The 14,043-nt window shown below is 37.2% G+C and overlaps 1 protein-coding gene across 2 annotated transcripts in view; it reads left to right on the plus strand.

Annotated features, from left to right (window-relative positions):
- AZIN1 (antizyme inhibitor 1) overlaps nucleotides 1-14,043 on the plus strand; it is a 34,105-nt gene that overhangs the window by 681 nt on the left and 19,381 nt on the right. Inside the window, exons 2-3 of one of the 2 annotated variants that reach the window (XM_008576090.1) lie at nucleotides 4,236-4,373; nucleotides 12,698-12,843. The gene's annotated coding sequence lies outside the window, so the exon portion shown is untranslated. The remainder of the gene's footprint in view (nucleotides 1-4,235; nucleotides 4,374-12,697; nucleotides 12,844-14,043) is intronic. The other variant, XM_008576089.1, reaches the window with a different exon arrangement.

Below are 14,043 nucleotides of genomic sequence, written 5' to 3' on the forward strand. Positions count from 1 at the left end.
GGGCGCAGCGCTGCGCCGCCGCCTTCGCCTCCTGGAGCCCGGCGGGCGGGCGGCGCGATGGGCTGCCATGGCCCGGGCCTTGGGTTATGAATGGAGCGGGGCGGGCCCTGCGCCGGCCTTTGGTGACAGCTGCGGGGGAGGTCGGATTCTTGGTGGTGCGGGGAGCGCGGTCCCCCTCTGGTGGAGGAAAGTTGACGCCACTAGGGGCCCGACGGCGGGGAAGCCCGGTGTCAGGTAGCGAGCTAGAGAGCTTTGGCCCCTTTTGGAAGCCTCGGGGCTGCTGCTCCGCCCCTGCGGCTCTCCTGATTGGGCCAAGTCGCCTTCAGTCACCCTAGTCACATCCCGGAGCCTGAGGATTAGTCACCGAGGCTTCTTTTTCCCGTCCGCGCCACGATTCCTGGGCAGAGAGAGGGAGAATGTTAGGCTGGAGTGGCTTATCGAGTACTCTCTCGATTGCCAGCAGTTAATGGTGGTGACGTGTTTTAACCCTTACACAAGATACATCCTGAACGTGTGTTTCTTAGACTAAGCTGATGAGCGGTCAGAAACCTGAAACGGCCAGAGACACAATTTACAGCCCCATGAGGTTTCAACAGATTTAATTGGATTTTTGTGTTGGCAGCTTGGATACATTGAATCGTTCTGTGTCCCGTCCTTTTCCACTGTTGAATCCCCAGCTTGGGTGGGAACTCTTAAGGGAGATAGAATCGCTGTGGGCTCAGGAAAGGTTGATGTGAACTACCCTGGCAGAAGTATGGCTAATGATTGTCTGGCAAGGCCCTAATAATCGTTTGATTTTTTTTTTTTTCTTTACAAATATGAGAGCGTGGAGATGCTGGTTATGAAGTCAGATAAATCCTGAGGAGTTTACATTAAGTAGGGAAGATAGGTTCCTCAATACATGATTATAGGTGATATAAATGAAATCAAATAGTCAATGACTTTCTCCCCCAAGGTTTTGTTAAATAAATTTCAAGCATGGAAAGTGAAAGAGCTGTATCTCCACTTAAATTCTACAATTAACATTTTACTATATTTGTCTTATCTATTCATCTTATTTTTCAATGCATTTCAAAGTTGGAGAAACCAGAACATATCACCCCTTCAACTTTAGTATGTACATTTTACAAATAGAATTCAATACTGTTTATTACTTTTTAAATTCGGGGGAAGATAAAATTCATGTAACGGTAAAATCCACAAATCTTAAATATACAATTTAATGAATTTTGACAAAAATACTGTTATGTAACCCAAACCTTTATCAAGAAGTAGAACATTGCCGTCACCCCACAAAATTCTTTCTTGCCCCTTTAGTCTCCGTCTCCCACTCCCCACAGAGGCAACCACGATTCTGATTTTTTTAAACCAAAGATTAGTTTGCTTATTCTAAAACTTCCGTATAAATGGAAGCGTACAGTATGTATTCTTTTGTATAAAAGGCTTCTTTAACTCAGCGTGTTTTTGATATTCATGTTGCATTTATCCATAGGTTCTTTTTTATTACTGAGGAGTAGTCCGTTACGTGACTAGCTTGCCTGATTTTTAAAAAATAAACTTTATTTTGGAATATTAGTTTTATAGAAGAGTCGCAAAGAAACTAACAGTTCTTGAATATGTCTCACTCAGTTTACCCTATTAATATCTTAAATTATCAAGGTACCTTTGTCAAAACTAAGAAACTGCCTTTGGTGCTTTTAACTAAACTCCAGGTTTTCTTTGGATTTCACCAGTTTTTCTTTGATGTCCTTTTTCTCTTCTAGAATGGAGTGCATGCAAGGTATACTGTGTTTAGTTGTCATGTTTCTTCTAGTCTTACCTGGTCTGTGACAGTTTTTCATTATTCTGTTTTTCATGGCCTTCACAGTCTCGAGAAATAACGGCCCAGTATCTAGTAGGATACCGCACAATTTAGGTTTGTCTCATGTTTTTCTCATGATTGGACTGATGTTTTGAGTTTTTAGAAAGAGTACCACAAAGCAATTTTAAAAATCATTGGTAAAGGCAATGTGTGTTCAGAAAAATACTGATAATTTTGAGATACTAAGTTTTGGGTAGTTATGATCAGAGTGATAGAAGGACTTTTGTGTCTTACTGGTATACATGCTGTCTTGGTTGAGTCCTCCCTGTGTTATTCTTTAAGGTGTTGAAGCTAGAGACATTCTCTTCAAATGACTGTTAAGGCAGATGATTGCAATGTTGTGCCTGATTCAGTTGATTACACTCACCATTCTAAAAGAATAATTTATCTTTTTCCACATGACCTCTTTTCCACATTTCCATTTGTCTATCCTTTTTCATGCTTTTATCTGTTAACAACTGTCCGGATAAGCATTCCATCTGTCTTGTACGTAAATAGCCATCTTACCCTATGTACCCCTTTTATTATTCCTATTAAAATCTGCCTTTCAAATTATGGGGCCTTCATTCCCTACTACTATTTTTTTTTTTTTTTTTTTTAAAGATGACCGGTAAGGGGATCTCAACCCTTGGCTTGGTGTTGTCAGCACCACGCTCAGCCAGTGAGCCAACCAGCCATCCCTATATGGGATCCGAACCCGTGGCCTTGGTGCTATCAGCACCGCACTCTCCCGAGTGAGCCACAGGCCAGCCCAAATGTCTTTTTTTTTTTTTTTTTTCCTTTTTGTCTTTGTTAGTGACCGGCAACGGATCGCAACCCTCAGTGTCGCGCCCGTACGGACCGGGACCAGCAACGGGATTGCAACCCTCGGTGTTGCGCCCGCACCTCGCTCAGCCAGTGAGCGGCCGGTCTGTATGTGGGATCCGAACCCTCGGCGGGAGCGCCATCGCACTCCCAAGCAGCGCACTGTAGCAGTGCGCCACCGGGCCGGCCCCTTACTACTATTTTTTTGTTAAATGGAAATGTTTTAGAGGTCTCACTGAAGAGCATTCTTGAATGTCTTAAGTTTAATATCCTTAGTGTTTGACATCACTGTTCTTAGGTTGCATTAAGCAGCAAAATGGTTGTGGATATATAGTGGGGGTGAGTGGGGGGCGGGGAAGGAGTGAATAATGTTTCACCCAGGGTAATTATCCTGTTCCTTAGGATTATTAAGACTGAACTGTCCACAGCGTGAGTTGGCTTTTTATTTATTTTAAAAATTACCTTGATGTGGGAAGAATCAGAACGATTGTTACGGAGTAGTGCATTATTTGGAATTTATTGTAAGGTTATAGCTTCCTTGTGTGTTGGTATATGGGTTCTTTGCTCATCATCCATAAGTGTCATTGAGAGTGTGATCAGTTTCCCTTGCTAAATAGAAGGAACATTTTACCTCTCTCAGTTGATCCTGGTTGAGGTGAGATATGTGTAGGGTGTTTCTGAAGTCGCTCAAACTTTTGACCTTGTAATTTCTAGTTTCATAATATTTCTGGTTTCATTCTCTCCTCTCCCTTTCTAGCAAATACTGTTAGGTTATATTACTTTAAAACAGTAACCACTGAATTACAGGTATAGCATTTTAGTCTAGAGTGCTTAAGTCCATCCAGTCAAACAATAATAGGTGGTGACCATTTCTAAAACTTATTTAGCATTTTGTGTAGTGAGCCAAGTACTTTCACACGTGTAATGCTCCTGGCGATAATAGAATGAAGTAGATCTAGATAGGTTAGGTGTGAGAGAAACGTTAAGAGGTTACTTGCCTAATATAGTAAGGTAGGTCTCAAAAGTTATTTCAGATTCATAACTAGCTAAGTCACAAAATTTTTGTCTTCTTTGGTGTTGTAGGATTTTATATTTTAAGCAAAGAATAATTTGAATTTGAGTAAAAGAGTATTCTGGGTAGTATTCTAGATCATGCTCTAGAGCATTATGCATAGAAAGTCTTGGATATACACCAAGTTGGTGGGAATACTTAGAAATTTTGCCATTTTAGGCCACTTAAAATTTGGGTTTTAGAGGACAGATAAAAGCAAAAATAGAATTAGATGAAGGGTGGAAATTCATGAGTATAGGTAGATAAAACAACTTGATAAGATGACCATGATAAGTTCTGTGAATTTTGTAGTCCAGCAGCTTAGAAATGTCAATGACATAAAGTACTTGGTACTATGGTAAACCCTTTGATTAAAATGTGATTTTAATGAAACATACTCTATTATAAAGACTAAAACTTAATTTACAGTTCATCTTTAAGTTGATTTAACCTGCTTGAAGGACAACCTAACTTTTTTTTTAAACACGGGACTATCTGCTACTTTTATTTCTTACTTAGGGCGAACTTTCTGACCAAGTATACAACTACCCAGAGGGCCTAGGAGAAGTGCTGTACAGGGAGCAGTTCGACTTCAACGCTGAGCCACCTTGGGAACCTAGCTGATGATAGGGGGGTTCCATCTCCTAACTTGTCCATGTAAGTATTTTTTATATCTGCGGGGGTCTTGTAAAATTGAAGTAAAGGAGAGTGCTGTGTTACTTAGTATTTTTCAAAACTTGAAATTGTGTGTACCTCTTTAAGTGCAGTAATCCTTAAAGCTCTTTTTAAATTTCTAAAATAGAGACCTGACAGTTATAGGTTATAAGCTTGACTGATTTGGTTTCATGCATTGTTTACCAATGACTGGATTGCTTACATTTTACTTTATCTTGAATACATAACAAATATTACTATATTTAAGTACATATTGCAGGTTAAGTTTTAGGAAGTGTGGTTAGTACAGGTTTTAATATAAGTTGGAGAGAGGTTTTTGGATTTAAGATGTTAGTTTATCACATCATTCAACCATGTAAGTTGTGGATTCAAGTATTTGGGCTTGATCAGAAAAAAATCAAACATTTTAATTTTCTTTTTATTATTACTAATTCCATAACAAAAATATTGTTAAGTAGAGCAAAAGATTCTGCTCTCATTCCACTCTTTGAAGCTATACCCCAGAGCATGGGGTATGAAAGATGAATCTTAGTTGTTTTTTTTTTAATCATTACACAATGTACATATTTTTCGTGTATTTGGGTATTTTGTTTTTCTAGTTACAAACATGTTGCCAGAGTCACGTGATTTTCTAGATCTTATATTTTTCATAAAATGACTTGAGGTAATCAGCTGGTGGGAAAAACTGGTTTTTAGGGGACTTACTGAAAGATGATATATATATGTCTCCCAACATGTCACCTTCTGGACAGATTTTCAAGGATAGTTTTTGGCTATACTGGATTATCTACATAATGGATTTGATTTTAGTATACAGTCCCTGTACAAAATGTAATTCCACAGTAAACTGCTTGCATTTGAGTTGCTAGTTTGTGTGGTTGGTTCATTTCAAAATTTCATAGTATATAGACTCCTTGTTATTGAAATTTGTTTTTTAGTATTGATATTTAGGTGTTTTTAAGATGGCCAGAGTCTTGGAGAGAATAACATTAAAAATTTTTAAGAAAGCTGAGGGTATCAATTAAGTGTTTCTTTAGTCTGATCTTGTTAAACAGATTCTAGCAAATAAAGATGTCGTTAAAGCAAACCTTTTAAATACATTTGATGTTAACTCAATTTTGGACTCAGGTTTTTAAAGCTAAAGAGAAGAAAAAACAGTTTTAAAAGGATTTCCTAAAAGTTCTGACTTAGAATGCTGAATGGAGGGAGGGTTTTCTCCTACCTTTGTAAAACTGAGCAAATTGTTTATTTTTTGAATACAGCCATAAAATAAAGTCGGACTATGACAGTTCTTTTAGTTGTAAACTGTCACAATGATTTCTCTTTTTAAAGTGTGTAACCATCCTTAGTTATGCAGTGTAGTCCTCAGGTGAGCAGCATTAGATAGTACAGAAATGCAGAGTCTCAGCCCTGGCCAAACCTGAATCAATCTGCATTTTAACCAGGTGGTTTGTATGCATATTAAAGAGAAGCACAGTTGCCGCTGTATTAGTACCAAGTCAGTTAATTTTTGTTAGTTCATCTGTTCTACTTCCAGCATATCTGATGTTTTTCCCCCAAGTTGGCTTGGAAGTTAAAAACTTTTTGGGGGGTGGAGGTCTAGTTGGACACCATAGTTAATGAATATATTCTGAGGTGAAAATTTAAGAACAAGCTTCATCTTGTAAGGAAGACCATAATAAAGGATAAACCTTGTTTTGGTTTAAGTCTCATGTTTAATGGAAACTGAACCTTGCATTTTATTTAATATTTCTAGTGATGTTTACTCTTAGTGATTTGAGAGACTGATGTTACTAAGCTGACATTTTAATGATTCTGCCAAATTATGAAAAAGTAGTCTTTAGATTAATGAATAATATTGTGGAATGTAGGAAGTCCATAGTTAGTGTCCCCTTTTGGGGGGAAGGAATAGGAGCAGATAGAATATGCTAAAGATACTTAACTGCTGTGCATATTCTGGCAGCCATGGTGACTGACTCTTAGATTTATTGTGCCCTGGTACAATGTATGTTATGTTAAGTGAAAATGTAGTACCTGAGCTTTGCTATAAAGCTGTAGGTCCATAATCCCTTATTCATATAATTCTGAAATCCAAAAGACTTAATAAAAAATTTTTTTGATAGCCTTTAATGTGACCTAAACTAATTTGGGAAAAAAACCTGACCTGAATTTGTGCTGATTTGATGTTATTTTTAACTTTACTTTTCCCATTTAGCGTTAATATTTCTAAATTTTGCTGAAGAAATATTGTGATTACAGGATGCTGACTCGTTCTCCTAGAGAGTGTTACATAATATATATAAAGTGTATGTACTGCATCATTGTCCAAAAGTTTGAGAAATTATAAATTCAGAAAGATAATCTGGTTCCAAAGGTTTCTTGACTAGAATTAGTGAAAAATGGCAATAGAAAATTTTACATTCCAGAAATATATTATCCTTACATACCAAAAACAGTTTGTTCTACTGGACACTGAAATTGTGAGATTAATTTTCTGTGGAGCACCAGTAATATTTGGAAATCATTAAAAGGACTTAATATATTGGCCTTTGTGAAAATTATTTGACACAGTATTACAAAACATATAGTTACATGAACTCTATTTGAACTGTATAATACTCCAGTACTCCAATAAGATTTATGTGCAGGTGGTATGAGCTTCAGGATTTGAACTCAGGTCTGAGTTCAGGACTTTTAAGTCAGACAGCCATCTGAATTTTGAGATACTTTATTCCATTAAGTATCTGGAAACTTTGGAAGATGCTTACATGGTAAATCTTTTTTCTTCAAAAATTTCTTTAGAGTATGTGTACTATCATATACTATGTGAGCACTGAAAATATCTTGACAAATATTTTAACATCAGTATTTCAGATTAATTTGATGTGCCCTATTGTGGAAGTTTTTGCATGTCTTTTAAAAAATTCCCTAAGGCTTTATTCTGGAGTAAGTTTTTCCAGTGGGCTGGTTTTCAATTTATTTTAGCTATAGCTTCAGTTATGATTAATAACTTAGTCTAATGGAAAATATTTAAAATTCACTCCAGAAAACTAAATTCTCTTCTAACAATTGCTTCTAGTAGTTGATGTAGTAGTGGAGTCAGATTGAATTAACCATTATATAACTTTTGATGTTATGTTGTATGTGAGTATGGAAAAGGGGTTCAGTGAATTGATTTGCTTGAAGTTTGCTTTAAAAGCTTTTTCACCTTGTTGTCATTAGTTGACTGCTGTATGTTTATGTGGGAACTTCATCAGAACATCAGCATTTTAAATAATCATGTTCTGTCTTAGCTGATTATTGGTATTTACACACGCCTTAACAGGACCTACCCTACCTGTTAGGATATTTTAACTAGGAAAAATGTTCTTCATGAATTTGCTAGTATTATTTCTCATGTTTCACTGTTAATTGTCAGTAGAAAAGAGAAATGGTTGACCCTGATTATGAAGAAGGGTAAATTTCAGTTTTGATATTTGATAATTTAAAGATAATTGTGATGCAGGCATTTTCAACAGAACATTCATTAATGCAGTTGGTGCTCTTTGACCAAAAAGATGAATAAAACTACTATCATTAGACTACACAGATTTTTAAAGTGTTTTTTGAATATGTGTATTCTCTTGGCATGCCTAAAGTAGCATATGATGGTGCTTCACTGCTTGTGTAAAGTAGCAGAAATATATTCTGTACAAGCACAATGTGAATAAACAGTATGTTGATAGATAAACGAAGTTTTGGGGAAATGATATTCTTGTTTTGGACAATTTGGAATCTTTTCTAGGAGGGCCAAAGAGATTGGAAAGCAGTATAGACCAGTTTTTTTTTTTGTTTGTTTTTTGGGTTTTTTTTGTTTGTTTGTTTTGTAAGCATAGTTTTTTTTGGAGTACAACAAACATACAGAAAAATACACAGATCATAAGTGTACAGCTCAATGAATTTTTGCAAACTGAATATATCTATGTAATCCTTGCCTAGATTAAGAGATAGAGTATTACCAGTATCCCAGAAATCCCCCTCCTAAAAACTTTGGGTTTTAGATAAAAGATCTAAAAGTTTGGTTTTTGATAAAGAGCCAGTATACAAAGAGATTATAACTCCAAAATGAGGTCCTCAAGGTGAGGAAGAAAAATTCTGGTCATATCTGTGAATAAGACCAAAGTGAGGTTAATCTTCATTCTGCAAGTTGGGAATGAATGAGAAAAGTGCTAAATACTTTCTCATCTTTATTGCCTTTCAACCTTCTCTACACCTTAAAAATGTTTATGTTCTTTGATCCAGTGAATTTGTTTTTTTGATTCAGAGATTTCTATAGAAGATGAGAAATTGGGTTCAATCTAAGCATCCAGCAATAAGGACTTGGTTAAATTCATTTTTCATAGACTGATAAATGGAATATTATGTAATGATTCAAAAATCAGAATCTTTGCTTAAATGCTTATGACACAGTGATAAATGAATATGACAAGGTACAAGAATTGTTTATGAGACAGTATGATCTTAATTTTTGTTAAAAATGTCTGAAAATATTGGTAGGAAATATTTGGAAAGAAACATGAAACAAATACTGTGGTCTCTAGGTGTGGAATTGTAGGCAATTTAAATTTTATTTTCATGCTTTTTATTAAATTATTTTTAATTGCATGTATTTGTGGGGTATAGTGTGTGGTTTCAATACACACACTTAGGGTAGATAGCATATCCTTCACCTAAACATTTCTTTTTGTAGTGATTATGGTCAGTGTCCTCTTTTCTAGCTATTTAAAAATATACAATATAATATTATAGCTATAGTTAGCCTCTAGAGCTCCTGAACTTATTCCGTCTGTCAGTGCAGACCAGTTTTTAAAGGGGATAAAATGATTCTTACGTTTACTACAGAGGATAGATGAGCTGAGAGAATTAATAGTGACTACCTATCTGTGTGTTTCGTCACACTCTACTGAGTCTTGTTTCAGAGTTTTCAGTTTGGAGTTTTCGCTGCCCATCCCACCCCCACAGAGAAGAAAACCATTTTGGAACACAAGTTTGATTAGAGTAAGTGAAGTGTTGTATATATGAGAACAGTTTGTAAAGTGTAAAATCTAGGTAAATACTAGACTGCTGTTCTAGGCTGGCCGTTGTTCAAATGAGCCTAAGGAGACTCTTTAAGTGAAGTACACACATACTGGTAAGGCCCAGAAAACAGCTACTTCATCCTTCACCTCCATTCCAGGGTTATCCATGTCCACTTAGATCAATCAGTTTGTCACAAGCTGACTGAAGCAGAGATTTAGCCATCTTTTTCTCTAACTCAGTGTTCTTCACATTATGGCATGGGTAGAAAATATTTGTGCAGTATATCAATTTATAAAGATTAGACTGGTCAGGTTTAACTTGTCCAGGCCATACCCAGCCACCATGAGGTTTGAAATGCCTATAATTGACTGACTTGCAGCAGGAGCCAAGACAACAAAACCTTTTTGTAATGCTCTGCTCTAAACTTTTTGCCTTATCTAATGTAAGCACATATTTCAGATCTCTGTTCAGGATTTACATGCTGTAAAGTTTTGTTGCCTTTTGTTCATTTACTGTCTAGCTTTGTCAATTTGTGAATTGACCTTTGTTACCTTGAACAAAGTCATTTTGGGGATAGTGGTTTTTTGTTTTGTTTGTTTTAAGTCTGTGCATGGACTTGATCCCTAGAAATTTGAAAATTTATTATGAAAACAGCATTCTGTAGAATGGATCTGTTCAGAATTACAGCCACTACACAGGTGGCTCATTTAATAAGTTAAAAGTAAATAATTAAAAATTCAGTTCCTCAGTTGCATGAGCCCCACATTTTAAATGCTTGGGAGCTATACATGGCTAATGGCTGTTATTTTCTTTTTTTTTTTTTTTTTTTCCTTTTTGTCTTTTCTCATGACCGGCAACAGATCGCAACCCTCAGTGTCGCGCCCGTACCAGCCCGGGACCGGCAACGGGATCGCAACCCTCGGTGTTGCTCCCTGCACCTCGCTCAGCCAGTGAGCGGGAACCGGTCTGTATGTGGGATCCGAACCCTCGGCGGGAGCGCCGCCGCACTTCCCAAGCGGCGCACTGTAGCAGTGCGCCACCGGGCCGGCCCAAATGGCTGTTATTTTCAACAGCACCCATAAAGAACGTTTCAGTCACTGCAGAAAGTTCTGTTGGTCAGCACTGCTCTGAGATAATTATTATTATGAATGTGAATAGCATTGGCCACAATAATCATAATTTTAAACATCTGTTCATAAGAACATACATGTTACCTATTCTCTTTGTTCTTTCCTTAGATTTGTCTAATAAAAAAAACTGGTCTTAATTGTAAGTGCTTTTTGGTTTTATATTGTAGTTTAATTCTTTAGGTGCCTAGCATGTTCCTAGGATACAACTCCTTAAAATGATTCTATGTTCATGTAGACTGAAGTTAATATTAGCTTTATGTTGACTTTAGATTATGTTTTATCTGCTTCTTTCTCTGTACTGCAAGGATCCTCTGACATGCAGTTTTGCAAAGAGCTCCCAAATGAGTATAGTATCTTCTTAGCTCATCATCTAGGTTTAGCATGATCAACATGTTATATTTGGCACTACCAAAAGTAGGATGGGGTATCCTAGTAGATTCACCATGGACACTAACAAAACAATCCCAAATATATTTTTTAAAAATCCTAAAAATGAGATGTTCACTGTCCTAAGTTGATGAAGAACTCCTAGAAGTCAATAAGAAAAAATAAAAACACAATAGTAAAATGAGCAAAAGACTTGAAAACTATTTGCCACTAAAAACCTAGCATGTCCACTCTCAGGTATGTGCCTTATGCATTAGCATCTAGACCAGTGCTACTTAAACTGCCAATCAGCAGGATAGGGTCTCTTGTACCAAAGTAGCACACTGCCAAACACTGTTTTAGGGTCACACAGAAGAAAAAAAACTATTAAAAAAATAAGGCAATGATAATTAGAAGAAGTCTAAACATATTCTGGAAGAGATGTACCCACCACCACCTGGGAAAGATACATGGGGGGCCCCTGAGGTATTGAATCTTAATAGCTTGCTTAACCTGGTCTTTGCTGCAATAATTGTACTGCACGTAAGTTTTCCCTGGGAGCTGGGAGCAGGTGAACAGTGAGATCTGCCGTAAGGCAATCAAAATAGTAAGTGCATTTGTTTAAAGAGTTACCTGTGTGCTGCATTGAAACCAGGAAAGCTAGAGAAGTTTAAATACGGTTATATACTTCAGGTTGTATTATAATAGTTATCTTTAATTGATGTCACATCTTAATTACCAAAAGGGATTTAGGTATTTTACTTGTGTTCAGGTACACACACACTTTTTCCAGAAAAAAAATTCAGTCGTCACATGGAATAATCAAGACACGTTTTTGAAGGGAGCCTAATCGTATCGATTCCACATGCAAAAGTAATATTGCTGTGAAATTCCTGTGTTTTGTTTTCTCATTAAGATATATTTTAATATTTATTGTGAGGCATTTCAAACTTAGCCTGTTGGGCTTATTTCTAGGGTTGTTTTTCCTCCCCCCTCTTACATATCTCCTGTTCATTCTTGTTCTTCTCTTTTAAAATAATTCTTTAGCATTTACCTTTAGTGAATTCTTCCTCTAGGGTTACTCAGTTTTTCCAGCCTAATCACCTGAAAAATAACTGTTCATTGTGATTACTAGCTTTCCGTTTACTGTCAATTGAAGCAAGCCCTGTCCTGATTATCCTGAGTACTCAGTATAGACTATTGTTATTGTCCGTCACTTATTTTTGGTCCAGTATAGCAAAAGTTTATATGTGTGATCACCACCCAATTTATTGGAACTTTGTACCTACCAGTTTCAGTATGTAGCTTCTTCGAACTACATTTTCTTAGTGGTTCCGGCCTGCTCCAGGCTTCACATCTCATATAGTGCCAAATCATCCTTTAGAAGCCTCTTCTAGTATTCCTCTGCCAATTACTTCTAAAGGTATTCTGTGTGGTAAGTAACATTTTATTTTTTGGTGTAGGTAGAATGCAGAGGGGACTTTTTTTTTTTTTTTTTTTTTTTTTTTTTTTAAAGCTGTGAGCTGAGTGCTAAGTCATCAAATGCCTATGTAAAAATAAAGGTAGAAATGCCCTTAGGCATCTTCAGAGTAACATCAGTAGCGTAAATTTCAAAGTATCTTACTAAATTCTCATTTTTAATGAGTAAAAGTCCTTTTAGAAAAGTGGTTGATGTGTTAAGGTTGGGTTTCCTGCTTAGGTATCTCTGAAACAATACTCTCAACCTTTCAGCTCTCCCTGTTCTACTTCCAGGGAGGTCTTCACTTCAGAAATCCAAGACTCATATTCATCCAGCTTGGTGTCAAGTGGGCTGTTGCTGCCAGAATTATCTTGTGATTATTTGAGAGATGTATCAGTTTCTTCTGAAGTACAATCAACTGTAGAAGCCTTTGTAGCAGGTGTGTAACAAGGCAAGTGCCCAGCTGCTGTAGCCACTACTCTTGGAGCTACCCTCCTGATGAACATGAGGACTCAACGGCCTCATGAAAGGCTCCAGGGAGCAGCATGTGGTTCTTTGGAGCATTTTGTTTCTTTTGGCAGTTCTTCATGGAAAATGTATCATCAAAAAACACCAACATTAAGGTGTAAATAGGAATGTTACACAATTTTTTTCTTCACATCTGTGAACTCAAGTAGAAATCACTTATTAATAAAAGTAGTATTGTGATTATAGCAACTGTATTAGTGTAAAGTAACCTTGGTTGTGAAAATAGCCCAAAAGTACTTATGAAAGAGAACACTTTCTCGTGTTTGTCTATGCCAATAAACATTGGAGCTTCTGTTAAAAATAAATTTGCTTGGGCTGGCCCGGTGGTGCACTGGAGAGTGCGCCGCTTGGGAGCGCGTCGGCATTCCCGCCGAGGGTTCGGATCCCATGTGGAGACCGGTTCCCGCTTACTGGCTGAGCGCGGTGCGGGCGCAACACCGAGGGTTGCAATCCCGTTGCCGGTCAGTAAAAAAGACAAAAAGGAAAAAAAAATAAAATAAATTTGCTAAAGTTCTAAAGCATTTTGGTGACGAGAGTCTAAGATTTACGTAGATTTTCTAAAGTTTAACAGAACTAATTCAAGGTCCAGCAGCACCAGACTAGAGTACATAGTGATCCATATGTGTTGGAGCTACTAAATCAGTCTTGTTTCTGATTTATTTATAAGCCAGAAAAAGTGGTGCAGTGTCTGGGAATTATTTACATTGAGAGTCGTGGGGAGGTTTGGTATAACACCTTGGTTTTAAGTCTGCATTCTTAGTGGAAAGGATGGAGAGAGGTCCTGGAAAAAGAGACCCTGTGGTGTTTAAAGTTGAGGTGGATTAACTCGGCAGATCTGGCATATGGTGTAAACTCCCAACACATGCCCACTTATTTTCTAGGGCTGGCTCCCTAGAATATGCTGTGCCTAGGATTTTTGGTTTAATGTATTGTCACCAATTAACTTTAATACCTTTGAAAACATTTTAGCAAAATATTTCTTCACTTAGTGGCATGAGGCAGTAGAGCCATAGAGTATTTCTGCCAACCTATTAAAAAATTGCAAGCAGGGGCCAGCCCGGTGGCGCACTGGATGGTGCGCCGCTTGGGAAGTGCGGCGGCGCTCCCGTCC

This window comes from Galeopterus variegatus, unplaced genomic scaffold (assembly GCF_000696425.1).
Source record: "Galeopterus variegatus unplaced genomic scaffold, G_variegatus-3.0.2 Scaffold1285, whole genome shotgun sequence".
Taxonomy (NCBI): domain Eukaryota; kingdom Metazoa; phylum Chordata; class Mammalia; order Dermoptera; family Cynocephalidae; genus Galeopterus; species Galeopterus variegatus.